Raw genomic sequence first — 16,381 nt, 5'->3', positions numbered from 1 at the left:
CTTAACTCCACTCTAATCCTTCCAGAAATAACCAAATCCAGTTTTCCAGTTACTGAGCTCTATGTTAAGGGAAATTGGGCTGTTTATTCTGATTCCACCTTTCATACGATGGAGTCACAGTAAAGATCTTTCATACACACACACACACACACACCCCTTCCTGTATTGTGGAGACCAGACTACACACAAGCACTCTGCTTGTGATCCAACAAATGTTTTATTTAGTTCGAGCACCTCTCTCTCTTTCCTTGTTCTCTGCTTCAGAAGAATCAGAATTTATTGATATGAAAGTGTCACAAAATTTAGTGCTTTGCAGCAGTGTTACAGTAGGGATATTACTATAAACTACATTTTTAAAAAATAAATAAATAGTGCAAAAAGACAGGAGAAAGTGAGGCACTGTCTGTCATTCATTGTCCATTCAGGAATCTGATGGTAGAGGGGAAGAAGCTGTCCTTGTGCAGCTGGGTACACATCTTCAGGTTTTTGGACCTCCACCCTGATGGTAGTAGTGTGAAGAGGGCATGACCTGGGTGGTTAGGGTCATTGAGGATATAGGCTGCTTTCTTAAAACATTGCCTCTTGTACATGTCTTAATTGGAGTCAAGATTAATGCTATGATGGCACTGGCCACATTTACAACTCTCTGGAGTTTTTCCCGATCTGTGCATTGGCACCTCCATACTGGACATTAATGCAACCATTCAGAATGCTCTCTGTGGTACACAAGAAATAGGAGCAGGAGTCGGCCATCTGGCTTGTCGTGCCTGCTCAACCATTCAATGAGATCAAGGCTGATCTGATGACAGGCTCATCTCCACCTACCTGCCTTTTCCCCCATATCCTTTAGTTCCCCTATTATGTGCACCTGTAGAAATGCCTTTGGTGACATACCAAATCACCTCAGACTCCACACTAAGTACTGTAAAACCATTGGTGAGCCTTCTTTGTGATTGCATCGACATGGAGGCCCCAGGTCAAATCTTCAGAGATACTGACACACCGGAATTTGAAGTTCTTGACCCTCTCCATTGCTTACCCCTCAATGAGGACTGGTTTTGTTCTCCCTGAAATCCACAATCAGTACCTATGATTTGCTAACATTGAGTACAAGGTTGTTGTTATGACACCACTCAACTAGCTGATCTATCTCCTTCCTGAAAACTTCCTCATTGCCGTTTGTGATCCTGCCGGTGTCATCGTTACTGTATCCTTCATCTCTCTAAGTCCGGATGCCCTTTAAACCTGCTTGCATTGCATATAAATGCTCAATGACTGCATTATGTGAAACTAAACCCTTTTCTCCCTATCTCTGCCTCCTTCCTCAGCTCTGCAAGTCTCCACGGTTTTCTCACTTCTTGAATTTTGGAACGACCTTGATGTCCCCCTCTGCATCATTGGTGCACGTGTATTCGTGACAACACAAGTAAACAAAAGGGGATCAGGAAAATCTGCCCCTTGAGTTGGCCCCACCATTGACAGTTCTCACTGCCCTCAGAGAAACATACACGAAGCTGGAGGAACTCAGCTTCCAAGACTTATTGAGGACCAGATCATGAAGGTTTTATTGGGCTAGCTTTTGAGTTTTGCCCTTTAATAATCTCCCTGTAGGTTACCACAGTCCATGAGGAGCCCACTGTGGTCTCAAAAAGAAACCTTGTGCGGCTTAAACAAATCTCATTTATTGCCCAGAACATTGTTCAGTAACTCTTGATGGCATTGTATTATACTTTCAAATGAATACTTTCTAGTTACTGAGAACAAGCATTGACACTGTTAACAAGGCTTCTGCTCCAAGTTTGTGAAACCATTCTTTCTCATATTGTAAATGCTTATGGTTCAGGAGCCAAACATGTTTTTTTAATCTTCTTTGATTTTGTTCCTAGATTTTTCTGAAAATCTGTTCTCTCACCCATCCCCCACCAACCTGGTCTTCTCTCATAATATATCCCTTCATACATTGTCCAAAGGAGGGGAGTAAAAGGGTGTGTGTGTGTGTGTGTGTGTGTGTGTGTGTGTGTGTGTGTGTGTGTGTGTGTGTGTGTGTGTGTGTGTGTGTGTGTGTGTGTGTGTGTGTGTGTGTGTGTGTGTGTGTGTGTGTGTGTGTGTGTGTGTGTGTGTGTGTGTGAGAGAGAGAGAGAAACAGAAAGAGGGAGAGAGATTGAAAGAGAGGGAGAGAGAGTGAGCGAAAGAGAAACAAAAGGAGAGAGGAAGAGGGAGAGAGATAGAGGGTGATAGAATGAAAGAGAGTGACAGGAAGGGAGAGTGAGAAAAGAAACAAAGGGAGACAGAACAGGGGAGGGGGGCAAAGGAGGAACACAGAGGGAAAGAGAGGAAAATATCAGAAAGGGAGAGAATGAAAGAGTGAGAGGGAGAGAAAGTGAGAACAAGAAACAGAGAGGAAGAGGGAGAAAGACAGATAGAGAGGGTGATAGAATTAAAGAGGACACGAGAGGAAGGGAGACAGTAATAAAAGAACAAAAAAGGGAGAGAGAGGGAGGAAGGGAGAAGGAAAGAAAAAAAGAAAAAGAATTCACTTGTATTAAAGTAGATTCTTTTGAAATCCAATCACATTTTGCATCAATGGATGACATTAACTGTTGTCATCAATGGAAGAAAGGTAATGTGCTGAACAACATCCCACAAACCATGATAAGAAAAAGAACAGTTGATCTGTTCTGGCCAGGTTCTGGTCAGGACTGCAGAAGATAATCCCTGTGATCTTCAACAAAGAATCATAGTATCTTTCATATCAACCTTGGAGGGCACATATGATTTGAGGTCTCACCTGCAAAACACCACTCCCCAGTTGCCCAACAACTTCTCCATGCTTTAGAATGTTAGCCTGCACCCAATATCTTGAGAGAAAGTTTGACAATCATTCTTTTGTTAGTTTTTTTTTGCTCCAGATGCCAGCATTTGCAATCTCTCATGTGTCTCAACAATTATTCCAGTCGACTGGTTAACTTTTAAGTTAATATTTTTAGATACTAAGGAGTAGCGTGGGATGAGGGATTAGTGTAGAAAGTGTTGCTGTGATAAATGATCTGCCAGGATCTTATTTAATAGCTGAGTAAGTACAAGAGGCTGAGTGACCTGCTCTTGCTTCAAGGAAATATGGTCCTCTTTTCTTCTGAGGATTCTGCTCTTGCTCAGTGTAGGTCTGGTTCTAAAACCCTTCCTAGCTAAAATTACTAATCATAAGTAATCAATCAATGAAAGAGAAGGATGTGCTGAATTGTATGATCTCATTTTACACTGAACAGTACAGCAGCTTTATTTTCGTTGACCATGACACTAATCGAAAAAATCCTATCTGCCTGCACATTCAAGTTCATTTCTATCTACTTGTATATATCAGATTTATTGTCAGAGTACATGCATGACATCACATACAACCCTGAGATTCCTTTTTCCTCTGGGCGTGGTAGAATTACCACTAATTTGGAGTGCAAAAAATAAATTGTACACAGCATAAACATATAAACAATTAAAAAGAACTGTAAACAGATAATGAATGTAAACACATTGACTGTGCAATACAGAGAGAACAAAATAAAATCAATAAAGTGCACAAGTAAGAATCCTTATGAGTCTCTGATTGAGTTTGTCATTGAGGGGTAGTAGCTGTTCTTGAACCTGCTGGTGCGAGTCTTGTGGCACCTATACCTCTTTCCTGATGGTAGCAGTGAGAACAGAGCGTGTGCTGGGTGGTGTGGGTCTTTATTAATTGTTGTTGCCCTCCGACTGCAGCATTCCCTGTAAATGTACTCAATAGTGGGGAGGGTTTTCCCTGTGATCTCCTGGGCTGTGTCCACTACCTTTTGGAGGGCTTTATGTTCAGGGATATTGGTGTTCCCATACCAGACCGTGATGCAGGCGGTCAGCACACTTTCTACCATTTCTGTAGAAATTTGCCAGGGTTTCTGGTGTCATACCAAACCTCTGCAAACTACAGAAGAAGTAGAGGTGCTGACATGCTTTCTTCATGATGCCATTAGTGTGTTGAATCCAGGAAAGATCCACCGAGATAATTTGTTCACCCTTTCCATCTGTTCCCTCAGTGATCACTGGATTGTCTACCTCTGGCTTTCCTTTCTTGAAGTCAACAATTAGCTCCTTAGTTTTGATGACATTGAGTATAAGGTAGTTGTTGGTGCACCATTCAGGCAAGTTTTCAGTCTCCATCCTGTATACTGACTCATCCCCTTCCTTTATACAACCCACTACAGTGGTATCATCGATAAATTTGTAGATAGTGTTATTGTTCTACACAGTCATGGGTGTAAAGTGAGTAGAGCAGGGGCTAAGAAAACAGCTCTCTGGTGCTTTGGTACTGATGGAGATTGTGGAGGAGAAGTTCTTATTGATTTTTACTGATTGTGGTCTGGAAATTCCAGGTTTGCTGGAGTTTGCTGACCATGTTTGAGGGGATGATGCTTTTAAATGCTGAAATGTGGTCGTATATATACATATAACCATATAACCATTTATGGAGTGGAAACAGGCCATGTCGGCCTTTCGAGTCCGCACCGGTTCACTAAAACAACTTCACTAGCTCAAACCTCCCGCTCATCGCCAATAACTCTCCAACCCTCTCACCTCCATGTACACATCCAACCTTTTTAATGACAGAAGGGACCCTGACACAACTATCTCATTCGGAAGTTCATTCCATTCTGCCACCACTCGCTGAGTGAAAAAGCCACCTCTAATATTTCTCCTAAAGTATAGAATATATACGTATACAACCCAGTGAAACACAGCGTAGAACGATGAGAGGTGACTGAATAAATGTCTACAAGGTTCTGAGAGGAAAGGGGGGGGGAAGAAAATGATAAAAATGCATGGATTGATTTTAATATATAGAATTTTCTAGTTTTATATGTAATGTTGATACATGTGCTAATAAAATAAAATTTGGAAAAAAAAGATTCTGAGAGGCGTAGATAAGGTGGACAGCCAGCATATTTTTCCCAGGGTGGGAGTAGCAAACACCAGAGGTGTTCACCAGAAGTGAAGGGAGGAAAGTTTAGGGGAGACATCAGGGGCAAGTTTTTTACACAGAGAGTTGTGGGTGACTGGAATGCCTTTCCAAGGATGGTGGTGGAGTCTGAAAGATTAGGGGCATTGAAGAGATTATTAGACAGGCACATGCATGAAAGAAAAATAGAGGGTAACGAGGTAGGGAGGGTTTATTACTTTTGGTAGGAACATATAGGTCAGCTCATTGAGGACCAAAGGGCCTGTACTGTACTGTAGTGTTCAATGTTCTATGAAACAATGCATCTCCAAACCAGAGTGCATGCACAGTATATCCTACACACAAACGACATATACACAAAACTATTAAAATAAGAATAAAGAGTAATTTGTGGATTTCTAGAATTGTTCAAGTCTGACCACCTGTTAAGGGTCTCTTGTCCCTTCTTTCTTTTTCTTTTTTAGTAGGGGGATAGAGGTGGAAGGGTGGTGTATATAGGGGGTCCTCTTCTTTTTTCTTTTCATATGCCACATGTATTTGTATTGATCTGTATTATTTTTAATCATGTGTATTCTTTTATGTAGTTCTAAATTTATAAATATATATTTTTTTTAAAACAGTCTGACCACCTGTGGGAAGGAGCTGTTTCCCAGCCTGGTAGTCCTGGTTTTTATGCACCTGTACCTCTTCCTTGTAGGTAATGTCACAAAGATATGGTGGGCTGGATTGTAAGGGTCCTCAGTGGTTCTCTGAGCCCTCTTTAAGCTCTGATTCCTGTAAATATCGTCGACAGAGGGAAGGGAGACCATAGTGATCTCAGCAGTTTTAATCAACCACTGTACTGACCTCCGTTATGATGCTTTGCTGCTACTATACCACTCTATGTTGCAGTTAGTCAGGACACTCTACTGTGCTCAACATGGTCTATGTCCCTTTATTCCCAATAGTTTTGTCTGTCTAAATATCACTTAAACATTACTATAGTTTCTGTTTCTACCACGTCCCCTAGCAATGAGTTCCAGGCACCTAACTTTTTGTGTAAAACCTTGCCTGGTTTAAATAGTGTGAAAAAAAAGAGAAAAAGTTCAGAAATCTAATGGTGGAGAGAAAGAAGCTGTTTTGTAACCTTGAGTGTACATCTTCAGGCCCTTGTATCTCCTTCCTGATGGGTGGTGCGGGTCCTTGATGATAGAGGCTGCTTTCTTGAGACACCACCTCTTAAAGATGTCCTTAATGGAGTGATGCCCATGATGGCGGTTGGCTGAGTTCACGATACTGGTTATCTCGTTTAAATGTTGCCCCTCTCACCTTTCATTTATGTCATCTGATATTTGGTATTTCCACTCTGGGAAAAATACTCAGTCAATGCCTGTTATAAATGTCTATGAGATTGCCTCATCAGCCTTTGACAGTCCAGAGAAAACAATCCAGTCTGGCCAACATTTCCTCACAGCTCATACACTCCAATCTTGTCAACATCCTGGTGAACCTCTTCTGCACCCTCTCCAAAGACTCCACATCCTTCATGCATGCTTGCAGCCAGAACTTCACACAAATCAAAGTTTCACACAGCTGAAACATTTCCAACTTTTACTTCATACTTCATGGAGATACAGCACATTAACAGGCCCTTTCTGGCCCACATGCCCACATCATCCATTTCCACCCATGTGACCAAGTAACCCACTAACTCCGTACGTTTTTGGAATGTAAGAAAAAACCAGAGTGGCCGGAAGAAACCTATGCAGTCACGGGGAGAACGTACAGACTCCTTATAGACAGCAGTGGATTTGAAACAGATTGCTACTGCTGCAATAGTATTGCGCTAACTGCTAAACTAACTGTGCTCTGACCATCTACTTGAGTCACCACTTTCAGGGAGCTAAGGACTTGCTCCCCAAGAAAAAGACCACAGAATTGTAAACTTGGCCACGCCATCATGGGCATTAGCCTTCACTCCATTAAGGATATTTTTAAGATACAGTGTCTCCAGAAATCAGCCTCTATCATCAAAGACCCTCATCATCCAGGCCACGCCCTCTTCTCACTGCTACCATCAGGAAGGAGGTTATGGAGTCTGAAGACGCACACCCAAGGTTGCAAAAACAGCTTCTTCCCCTTCTGCCATTAGATGTTTGAATGGACAATAAACCTCATCCCCCCACCCCCCCCCCACACTTACACTATTTATTAATTTATGGAATTATAATTTATTGCAATCTTTGCATCTGTAATGCACAATACTGCTGCCACAAAGCCACAAATTTTATGAAGTGTGTTCATGAAAATAAAACTGATTCTAATTCCCTCAGTACATCAATGCATCACACCATTTACTGCACGGTTTTTTCTTGCGTTTGACCTTGCAAGATGCAATACCTGACACTTATTCGGATTAAAGACCATCTGGCATTTCTCCTTCCGAATTTCCAACTGTTTTATATCCTGCTTTGACAGCGTTCCTCACTATCTATAATTGCACCAATTTTTGTGTAATGTGCAAACTTAATAATGAGACCGTGGCAAAGGTGGTAGGATCTTGGGCAGTTCATTACATCTCCACACTTTGCTCTTGCCATCACTCTGACACAGTTTAATTTTGGTTTTATCTGTCCACAAGAGGTTCACTGGGTAAAGAAATTCCTCCACCTCTCTGATTTAAATCCTGGAATTGTGGCCATTTAGAGGATGGTTAACTAAATGTCCTGTTCAAAAGATGCCTAACCGTACAACCTGCCCAAAGTGCTGCCCAGAATCACACTACATCTTTTCAGTGGGACTTGGACCCTTCTGACCGTTTTCCAGAACTCTGCAGGCTCTTTTAAATACTTCTTGGCAAACTATAATCTGGCCATCCTTTCTGTGGCTTGGCATCTTGCAGTGTAACCTCTGTATTCTGTTCATGAAGTCTTTAGAGGACAGCAATCATTGTCATATCCACCCACACCTGCCTTGTGACGAGTCTTTCTTATCTATTGGACATACGTTTGGAGATTTTTCTTCATTATGATGAGAATTCTTCTGGCATCGGCAGTGGAGGTATTCCTTAGAATACCAGTCCCTTTGCGATTACTGAGCTCACCAGTCCACTCTTTCTTCTCATTGATGTTCCAAACTGTTGACTTTGGCTTTCCTTAGGATTGGGTGATGTCCCTTACTGTTTTATTCTTCTTTCTCAGCCTCGTAATGGCTTCTTTGACTTTCATTGGACTAACTTTGGTCCTCATGTAGAAAAATGGCAACAACAGACTAAAGGTGATCAAAAGCTTAGAAGCAAGCCTAGTTCTTGTATACCTGCACCAATGAAGCAATTAAACATAAGAGTGAAGACTTGGTTACTCAAAAACTGTGAAGCCAAATGTCCCAAACGTTATGGTGCCATGAAATGGGGGGGACTATGTATAAAAAGTGCTGTAATTTCTACATGATCAAACCAAAATGTATACAAATAACCTTGCATAAAAACGTGCACTTCAATTACACATGAATTATTTGATTATAAATTTAAAACTGTGGAGCACAGGGGAAAATAAAGGAAAAAAAAGTGTCTTTGTCCCAAACATTATGGAGGGCAATGTAGGAGCAGAAGTAGGATATTCGGCCTGTCGAGTCAACTCCACCATTACATCATGAACTGATCCATTCTCCCACTCAGCCTCACTCCTCTGCCTTCACCCCGTAACCTTTGATACCCTAACTATTCACATATCTATCAATCTCTGCCTTAAATACACCCTCCACATATGCCCATGGTTGCAAATTCAAGAGGTTCACTGCCTTCACCTTTTGACACAGTTAAGTAGGCCACCAAGAGACACCCAACATTGACAGTGATACTCTGGAAAAGTGGATTGTGGTCAGTACGTTTGTGGATGACACTAAAACTGGTGGAATGATTTGCTTTAACCATTAGTACCATTCTGTGAATCAGCTCTTCAATTCAACTTGCTGGAGCCATTTTCTACAACCCACCCTGAACAACTGTGCTGATCAAACACAAGGAATAGAACATGGAAAAAAAAATTTAGACATACAGTAACAGGCCCTTCCAGCCCATGAACCCATGCCACCCAATTACACCCAACTGACCTAAAAGCCCCGTATGCTTTGAAAGCATTAAGGATTTTGCAAAATTTTCCCAGGATTTAAATCGAGCCTTCCTGACTGTCTCAAGATGGAATCCATTGCTGGTCTGAATTCCGATGCCTAATCTGCAGACTTGTCATCGAACATCAATAAAGTTAATGGCACCTGAAGCAGCAGAGGAGAGTGCAAGTACTGCAGAGTCCACTTAACTAGTGGCACACAACATCTCCTCACTTGTCAGGAAGCTGCAACAGTGACTTCATTTCCCAAGAAGACTGAGCCAGGCAAGGCTACCAGCCGCCATTCTGTTAACTTTCTACAGTAGCTCTATTGAGAGTGTCCTGGCCGGCAGCTTCACAGCGTTGTATGATTGCTGTAGAGCATCAGATCAAAGGTCAATCCACAGGACCATAAGAGTGGCACAGTAGATCACTGGGGTCCACCCCCATCCCCACCCCCATTGATGGGATTTACCAGTATCGTTGTTTCAAGAGGGCTTACATAAAGAGGGGTGGCATGGTTAATGTAGCAGTTAGTGCAACACTGTCACAGCGTCAGTGATCAGGACAGGGGTTCAAATCTTGCACTGTCTGTTAGGAGCTTGTATGTCCTCCCTGTGTCTGGATGGGTTTTCCCCAGGGTCTCCGGTTTCCTCATACTGTTCAAATCGTACCAGATCTTGGGTGCAATTGGGCAGTGGGCCAAAAAGGCTCGTTACCATGCTGTATGTCTAAATGAAACAAAATCATGGAGGACCCCCCACGACAACCATGCACACAGCATTTTACAGCTACTCCTGTCAGGAAAAAGATACAGAAGTAACCATGGGCAACACAGATAGCGGAGCAATTAGCACAACACTATTACAGCACCAGCGACCAGGGTTCAAATCCAGTGCCGTCTATAAAGAATTTGTACATTCTCCGCGTATCTGCATGGGTTTTCCTCCAGGCTCTCTGGCGTCTTCCCACTGTTCAAAACATACAGTGGTTATAGGTTAATTGAGGTATTTTGGTGGAGTGAAACAGGAAAGTCAGATGCTGTGATTGTAGTAAAACACACAGAGATCCTGGAGAAACTCAGCCAGTAGCGCAGTGCCCATAGGAGACAAAGATATATTACTGATGTTTTGGCCGTAAGAATAAAGAGTGAAGACTGGTAGATAGAGGAGTCCAAACCAAGAGTGGTGCAAATTGATTTTGGGTCTGTGAAAGGTGACAGAGGGAAAAGGGAAGAGAGGGAGAAGAGAGAGAGAGAGAGAGAGAGAGAGAGAGAGAGAGAGAGAGAGAGACAGAGCTGGGGGAAAGGTGATGGAGGAAGAAGGCGGCGGGGTGGGGTTGAAAGGAAAACAGATAAATTGATGTTAATGCTATGCAGTTGGTACTTGGGTGGCACAGGCTCATGGGGCAGAAGGGTCAATTCATGCTGTATGGCTAAATTTAAAATTTTTATATTTAGTATCAGAGCCGGAACCAGAGCTGAGGAACCAGCTTCTTCCCATGGGCAGTGAGACTGCTGAATGACTGCAAAAAACAACTCTCCATGACTCTACTATTTATTAAGGATATTTATTTTAATATACCGTATATTTTGGCGAATAAGCCGAGTTGTGAAACCAACAAAAAAAGATCTCTCAAAAAATGGGGGTCAACATACATCGGATATACTTTTGAGACCTTCAATTCAGCTCAAAATCCAATCTGTGCAGATCCAGTGAATAAATCGACCTTTGAAAAACAAAAAAAAACCCGACTGTGACAGACTTTCATTGAGATTTTTATTGAAAACAACAACAAAATTAGCACCCTTCAAAATCACTGTCATTGTCTGAAAACCACAACTCATTTAGAACCCTTCAAATTCACTCTCCCTATCATCGTCTGAAGGAAAGATGGCAGCAAGCTCATCCATACTCTCACAGTTTAAACAGTCATCATAAGGGTCCCAGTCTGTTTCTGATGAAACGGTTTCAGCTTTGTCGTCAGTGTCCCACAATAAAACATCTTCTGTGCCATCAATTGCACAAGAGATACCCAACTTTTTAAACAATTTTATCACATTCTCTACTTTAACTTTGTCTCGTGCATTGAGCACGAGGTTACACAGCACATCAAGTGATGCAGCACGTATTGCCCCGCCTTTTGTAAACTAGTTTTCTGCACTCGACATTCATGTCTTTCTTGCACACATGGTCTTTCAATGGCTTGTTCAAGCAGACATTGAGAGGTTGCAATATAGATGTCAAACCACCCAGGATAACTACCATGCAAGTATTATGTGGTGCTAATCTACTTTTAGTCTTTTCAGTTAAGTGGCTATGAAACATATCCCAGACCAGCAAACTCTGTTCTTTGCGTAAACTGCCTGGCCACCAGTTCCACACATTGTCTATGTTCCTTGTTAATGAAGAGAATCAATGTTCTGAGAATATTGAACAACTAAAGCTCAGAAACCCACAATAGGAGGGGAGGGCTTTATTGCTCAGGAAAGGGTGTGAAATTCTCTTCCGACAAGGGTGCAGGTTCAATGCAGCTTTCATAAGAGAACAAGATAAATGTTGAAAAAACTTGAAAAAACAGGATTCTGGGGTGGGATGGGGGAGAACTGGACAGAAGACACAGTTGGTCTAGCAGTTAGTGCAGCAATGCCTTTACAACACCAGCAATTGGGACCTGACTGTGTTCGAATCCCGCACTGTCTGTAAGGAGTTTGTACATTCTCCCTTTGTCTTCATATGGATTGCCTCTGTGTGCTCCAGTTTCCTCCCACTTTTCAAAAATGTACAGGAGTATAGGTTAATTGAAAGTAAAATGGGCAGCATGGATTCACGGGCCAAATTGGCTTGTTCCAGTGCTGTATATCTAATTTAATTTAAAAATTTAAAAGAGCATGAGTATAGGGAAAGTTGGTAGTGGGAGTCAGAGACTGGCTCTGCCAATCATATGCTTTGGTTTTTTTTCTTTGTCCAGAAATCTGTCCAAATACAATCACTCAGCCTCTGTATTCATCCAAATGTTCACTGTCCTCTAAATGAAAAGTTATCATGGGCTCATTCTCAAACAGCATATCCCTCCTTCGAAGCTGTGCCCCCAGTCCTTGACTCCACAACCACGAGAAACATCTGTTGTACAACTAGTCTGTCAAGTCCCTTAAGTCTTGTTTATAAATGCCAGACAATACAGCCCTAATTTACTCAGTCAAGTTTATTTTCACATTAACAGGATAAAAGAATGTTTCTCGTGTTATCAAGTCAGGCCATAAATGCTGCAAGTGGAAGGCACAGTTAGCATAGTGGTTAGTGTAACGCTGTTACTGTCCCAATGACCAGGGCTTGAATCCTGCACTGTCTGTAAGAAGTTTCTACGCTCTCCCCGTGTTTCTGTGGGTTTCCTCTGCTCTGGTTTCCTCCCACCATTCAAAACGCACCAGGGTTTAGATCAACGGGGTGTAATTGGGCGACAAGGGCTCGTGGGCTGAAAGAGCCTGTTAATGTGCTGTATGTCTAAATTTTAAAATTTAAATAAAAACACATTACAGAATTATAGAGAAGGATTGGAAAAAATGAAGCAAGGGCAATATTATTATACTTGCATGAGGTTCATTCAGGAAAAAAGACTGTCCTTAAATCATTCTGGTGGTGAGTGATCTCACACTCATGAACCTGATGGAAGAGGGAGAAGAGTATGTGGGCGGGGTGTGGATGAGTCCTTTAATATGTCGGCTGCTTTTCTGAGTGTAGATAGAATTGATGAAGGGGAGGACATTTTTGAGGTAGTCTTTTCTCTCCTTATACAGCAAACCAGCCATCCCCTGGAACCAGTCTGGTCAATATTTGCAGCATTCTAGCTGTACAAACACTGTATATCTTTTTTTTTAAGTAAACAAGCCTAATATGTATTTGGCACTCCAGGGACCATCTCACCAAAACCTCATCCAATTACAATAAGAAAGTTTACCTCCTGTATGTAAGTCATCTTTTAAAACGCTAACATGACATTTGTCAAACACAAAAATCTGCAGATGCTGGGGTCTAGTGCAATACACAAAACTGCTGGGGAAACTCAGCAGGCCACACAGCACCTGTAGGAAGTAAAAGTTGACCAAGGTTTCAGGGCCGAGCCCTTCATCAAGGTATGACCAACGACAGGCAGAACAAAAAGGTGAGGGAGGAGAGGAGCACAGGGTAACAGGTAAGAGGTCACGGGAGCGCAGAAGGGAAAAAAAAAGCTGAGAAGAGATGGAAGGAGGGTAACTCTCTGAATGGAGTGGGAAAGGGGTGGGGAGCTGGATAAAAGAAGAGAGAGGGATAGGGATAGAGAGAGACTAAGGGAAAGGGTTTAATGGAAACTTGGAGGTCAATGTTAATGCCATCTGGTTGGAGACTGTTGTACCTCCAATTTGCAGATGGCCTGTGACTATTATATCTAGTTTTATTTAACCATCAACCATACTAACCTCTCACTATTTAACAAATATAGATGTTCCTCTACTTACAATGGTCCAACTTTAAATTTTTCGGTTACAATGGTATAACTGTCATTTATGTACTTTCATGTAATACATGAATGTAATCACAAGCATTGTTGATTTTCCAATAAAAGTTGATAATTCCTCTAAGGTGAATTCTTTGTAGCCTCCTTGGTCAATCGCTCCTTGTTCAATCGGAAAGCTGGCAGGGACTGATACAGCCCTGTCAGGAGAGAGCGGGGCAGTGGGAACAATGAGGGGACTGATAGAGTGCTGTTGGGAGAGAACGGGGCAGTGGGATGAATGCTAGGACTGATACAGCGCTGTCGAGAGAGAGCGGGGCAGTGGGATCAGTGCTGGGACTGAATCAGCGCTGTTGGGAGACAGTGAGGCAGAGCGATCAGTGTTGGGAATGAGCTGTGGGGAGAGAGCAGGGCAGTGGGATCAGTATGGGAGCTGGTCTAGCATTGTCGGGAGAGACCGGGGCCTTGTGATCTGTGTTAGGACTGATACAGCGCTGTCGAGAGAAAGCGGGGCAGTGGAATTAGTGCTGGGAATGATAAAGGGCTGTAGGGAGAGCAGGGCAGTGGGATTAGTCTGGGACTGATACAGTGCTGTCAGGAGAGCAGGGCAGTGTGATCAGTGTGGAGACTGATAGAGTGCTGTCAAGAGGGAGCAGGGCAGTGGGATCAGTGCTGAAAATGTTAAAGGGATGTGGGGGGAGTGGAGCAGTGGGATCAGGGTGGGGACTGATGCAGTGCTGTGAGTAGAGAGCGGGGCAGTGGGATCAGTGTTATGAATGATAAAAGGGCTATGGAAAGAGAGGGAGAGGGGCACTGTTGGGAATGACACAATGCTGTCAGGAGGCACCAGAGCAGCGGGGTCAGCGGGGGGGTCTGATACAGCACCGCCAGTGCATTCTTTTTCCAATTATGATTTTTTTGACTTATGATGGTTTTGCAAAAACGTAACCACATCTAAGTTGAGGAGCACCTGTAACCTGCTTTGCATACCAAAGTGTCTGACAATGAATACACCACATTGTATATACACCAGCTGATCTATTCTTGCCCACTCAATCTGCTTTTCTGTATTCCCTTGAAGCATCCTTTATATCCTCCTCCATACTCACAATCCCACCTCATTAGTATCACCTTGGAAATACTACAGTTGAGCCCTTCAACCAAGCTATTGACATAGACTGTGAAGAGTTGGATTTAAACAATCACCTCCGCAGGTCATAATCAGTCAAACCATTTTCACAGATGCTCTTTGGAAAGTTTACTGACTGATTTCATTACTGCCTGGTTTGGTAATTCGATTCCCCAGGAATGCAAAGACTGCAGAAAGTGGCAAACCAAACCAAGTCCATCATGGACAACGATCTCCCATCCAATGAAGACATCTACGAGGCGCTGCCTCAAGACGGCAGCCAATAGAAACACCAGAGGACATCTGTACAAAGTGAGGGGGAGGAAAGTTTAGGGGAGATGTCAGGGTTTTTTTTTAACAAGAGTAGTGGAGGTGAAGGTTGGTACATCAGGGACAATTAAACAATTCTGAGACAGGCACATGGATGTAAGAATAGAGGGTTATGGGTCTGAGGTAGAAAAGGGTTAATTTGTTGAGTAGGTTATATAGGACAGCACAACATTGTGGGTTGAAGGGCCTGTACTGTGCTGTAATGTTCTATTAACATTATAAAGGACCCTGGTTCGCGATCTGTTCTCATTGCTTCCTTTTGGTGGAAGGTACAGACACCTCATCCATCACCTCCAGGTTCAAGAACAGTTTTTAATCCAATGGCTCTTGAACCTCCCTGTACTTCTTTAATTATAACACTACTCCAGGACCACCAATCACCTGCCAGCACAACTGCAACATCATATTTTTCTGCACTAACTGCAACTATGATTATTTATCTATCCTTTATATTTATCTTTTTTTTCTCATGTGATAAATTATGGTATTTTACAATCAGGTGCTGTTTCAACAAGCAAGAAAGTGCTAAACGCAAGAAGGGCTCCCAAAGGGCCTTGTGCGGTGAAGGATTCCCGGTTGTGTTGGAGCTTTTTGGATCTCAAGCCCGAGCTGCCGATGGTTGGGACACAGGTCTGTGCAGCTGCAAAGGCTGCAGGAGGGCCTAAAGGTGAATCCCCGGACACCCGATGTCTCTGAAGGGACTCTCTTTTGCTTCTCTTTCTCTGTTGTTGGGGGCACCAGGCAATGCTAAAAGTGACACTTTTCTTGCCTTATCACAGTCATGTTGATGTACATTATATACTGTATAGCACATTTTTAATGTATTATTACACGACAATAAAAGGAACCTTGAAGCAAAGATTTTGTTCCACCTGCACTCTGTAGTTAAGTATAAGACAACAAACTCTCATCCCTATTGGGACAATGACAGTTTTAAACAAGAAAATCTGCAGACACTGAGCATCAAGTGCAGTACACTAACGTGCTGGAGAAACTCAGCAGATTACGCAGCATCCATCGGAAATAAAAGCCAGCTGACGTTTCGGGCCTGGCCCCTCTTCAGGGATCAGGCCTGAAACGTTGGTCACCGACCTCTTATGGACGCTGTGTGACCTGCTGAGTTTCTCCAGCACTTTTGTGAAAGGCACTGATGGATGGGTTTTGGCTAAGCTCAAGTCTGTGGAACATGGAAAGCTACCACAGGAGACTCAGGAAAGGACAGAGGAACATTCAAGCAATATTAATAAGGCTTCAGCTGGGAACAGTTGTAGTAGTTGCTCAGGGATTTAGTCACAATTATCGCTTAATTAATTTAGAAAGGATTAAGAAAATCAGGATGTACAGTAGTTCAATAAGAGCTGG

General features: G+C 42.7%; 1 protein-coding gene across 4 annotated transcripts in view; it reads right to left on the bottom strand.

The window, feature by feature from the left end:
* The window catches only part of adcy5 (adenylate cyclase 5), a 390,458-nt gene that overhangs the window by 86,487 nt on the left and 287,590 nt on the right, over positions 1-16,381 (bottom strand). The gene's annotated exons all lie outside the window — the stretch shown is intronic.

Source organism: Narcine bancroftii, chromosome 4, assembly GCF_036971445.1.
Source record: "Narcine bancroftii isolate sNarBan1 chromosome 4, sNarBan1.hap1, whole genome shotgun sequence".
NCBI classification, from domain to species: Eukaryota; Metazoa; Chordata; class Chondrichthyes; order Torpediniformes; family Narcinidae; genus Narcine; species Narcine bancroftii.
The sequence above is the reverse complement of the archived record's forward strand: the minus strand, read 5'-3'. Positions and strand labels throughout refer to the sequence as shown.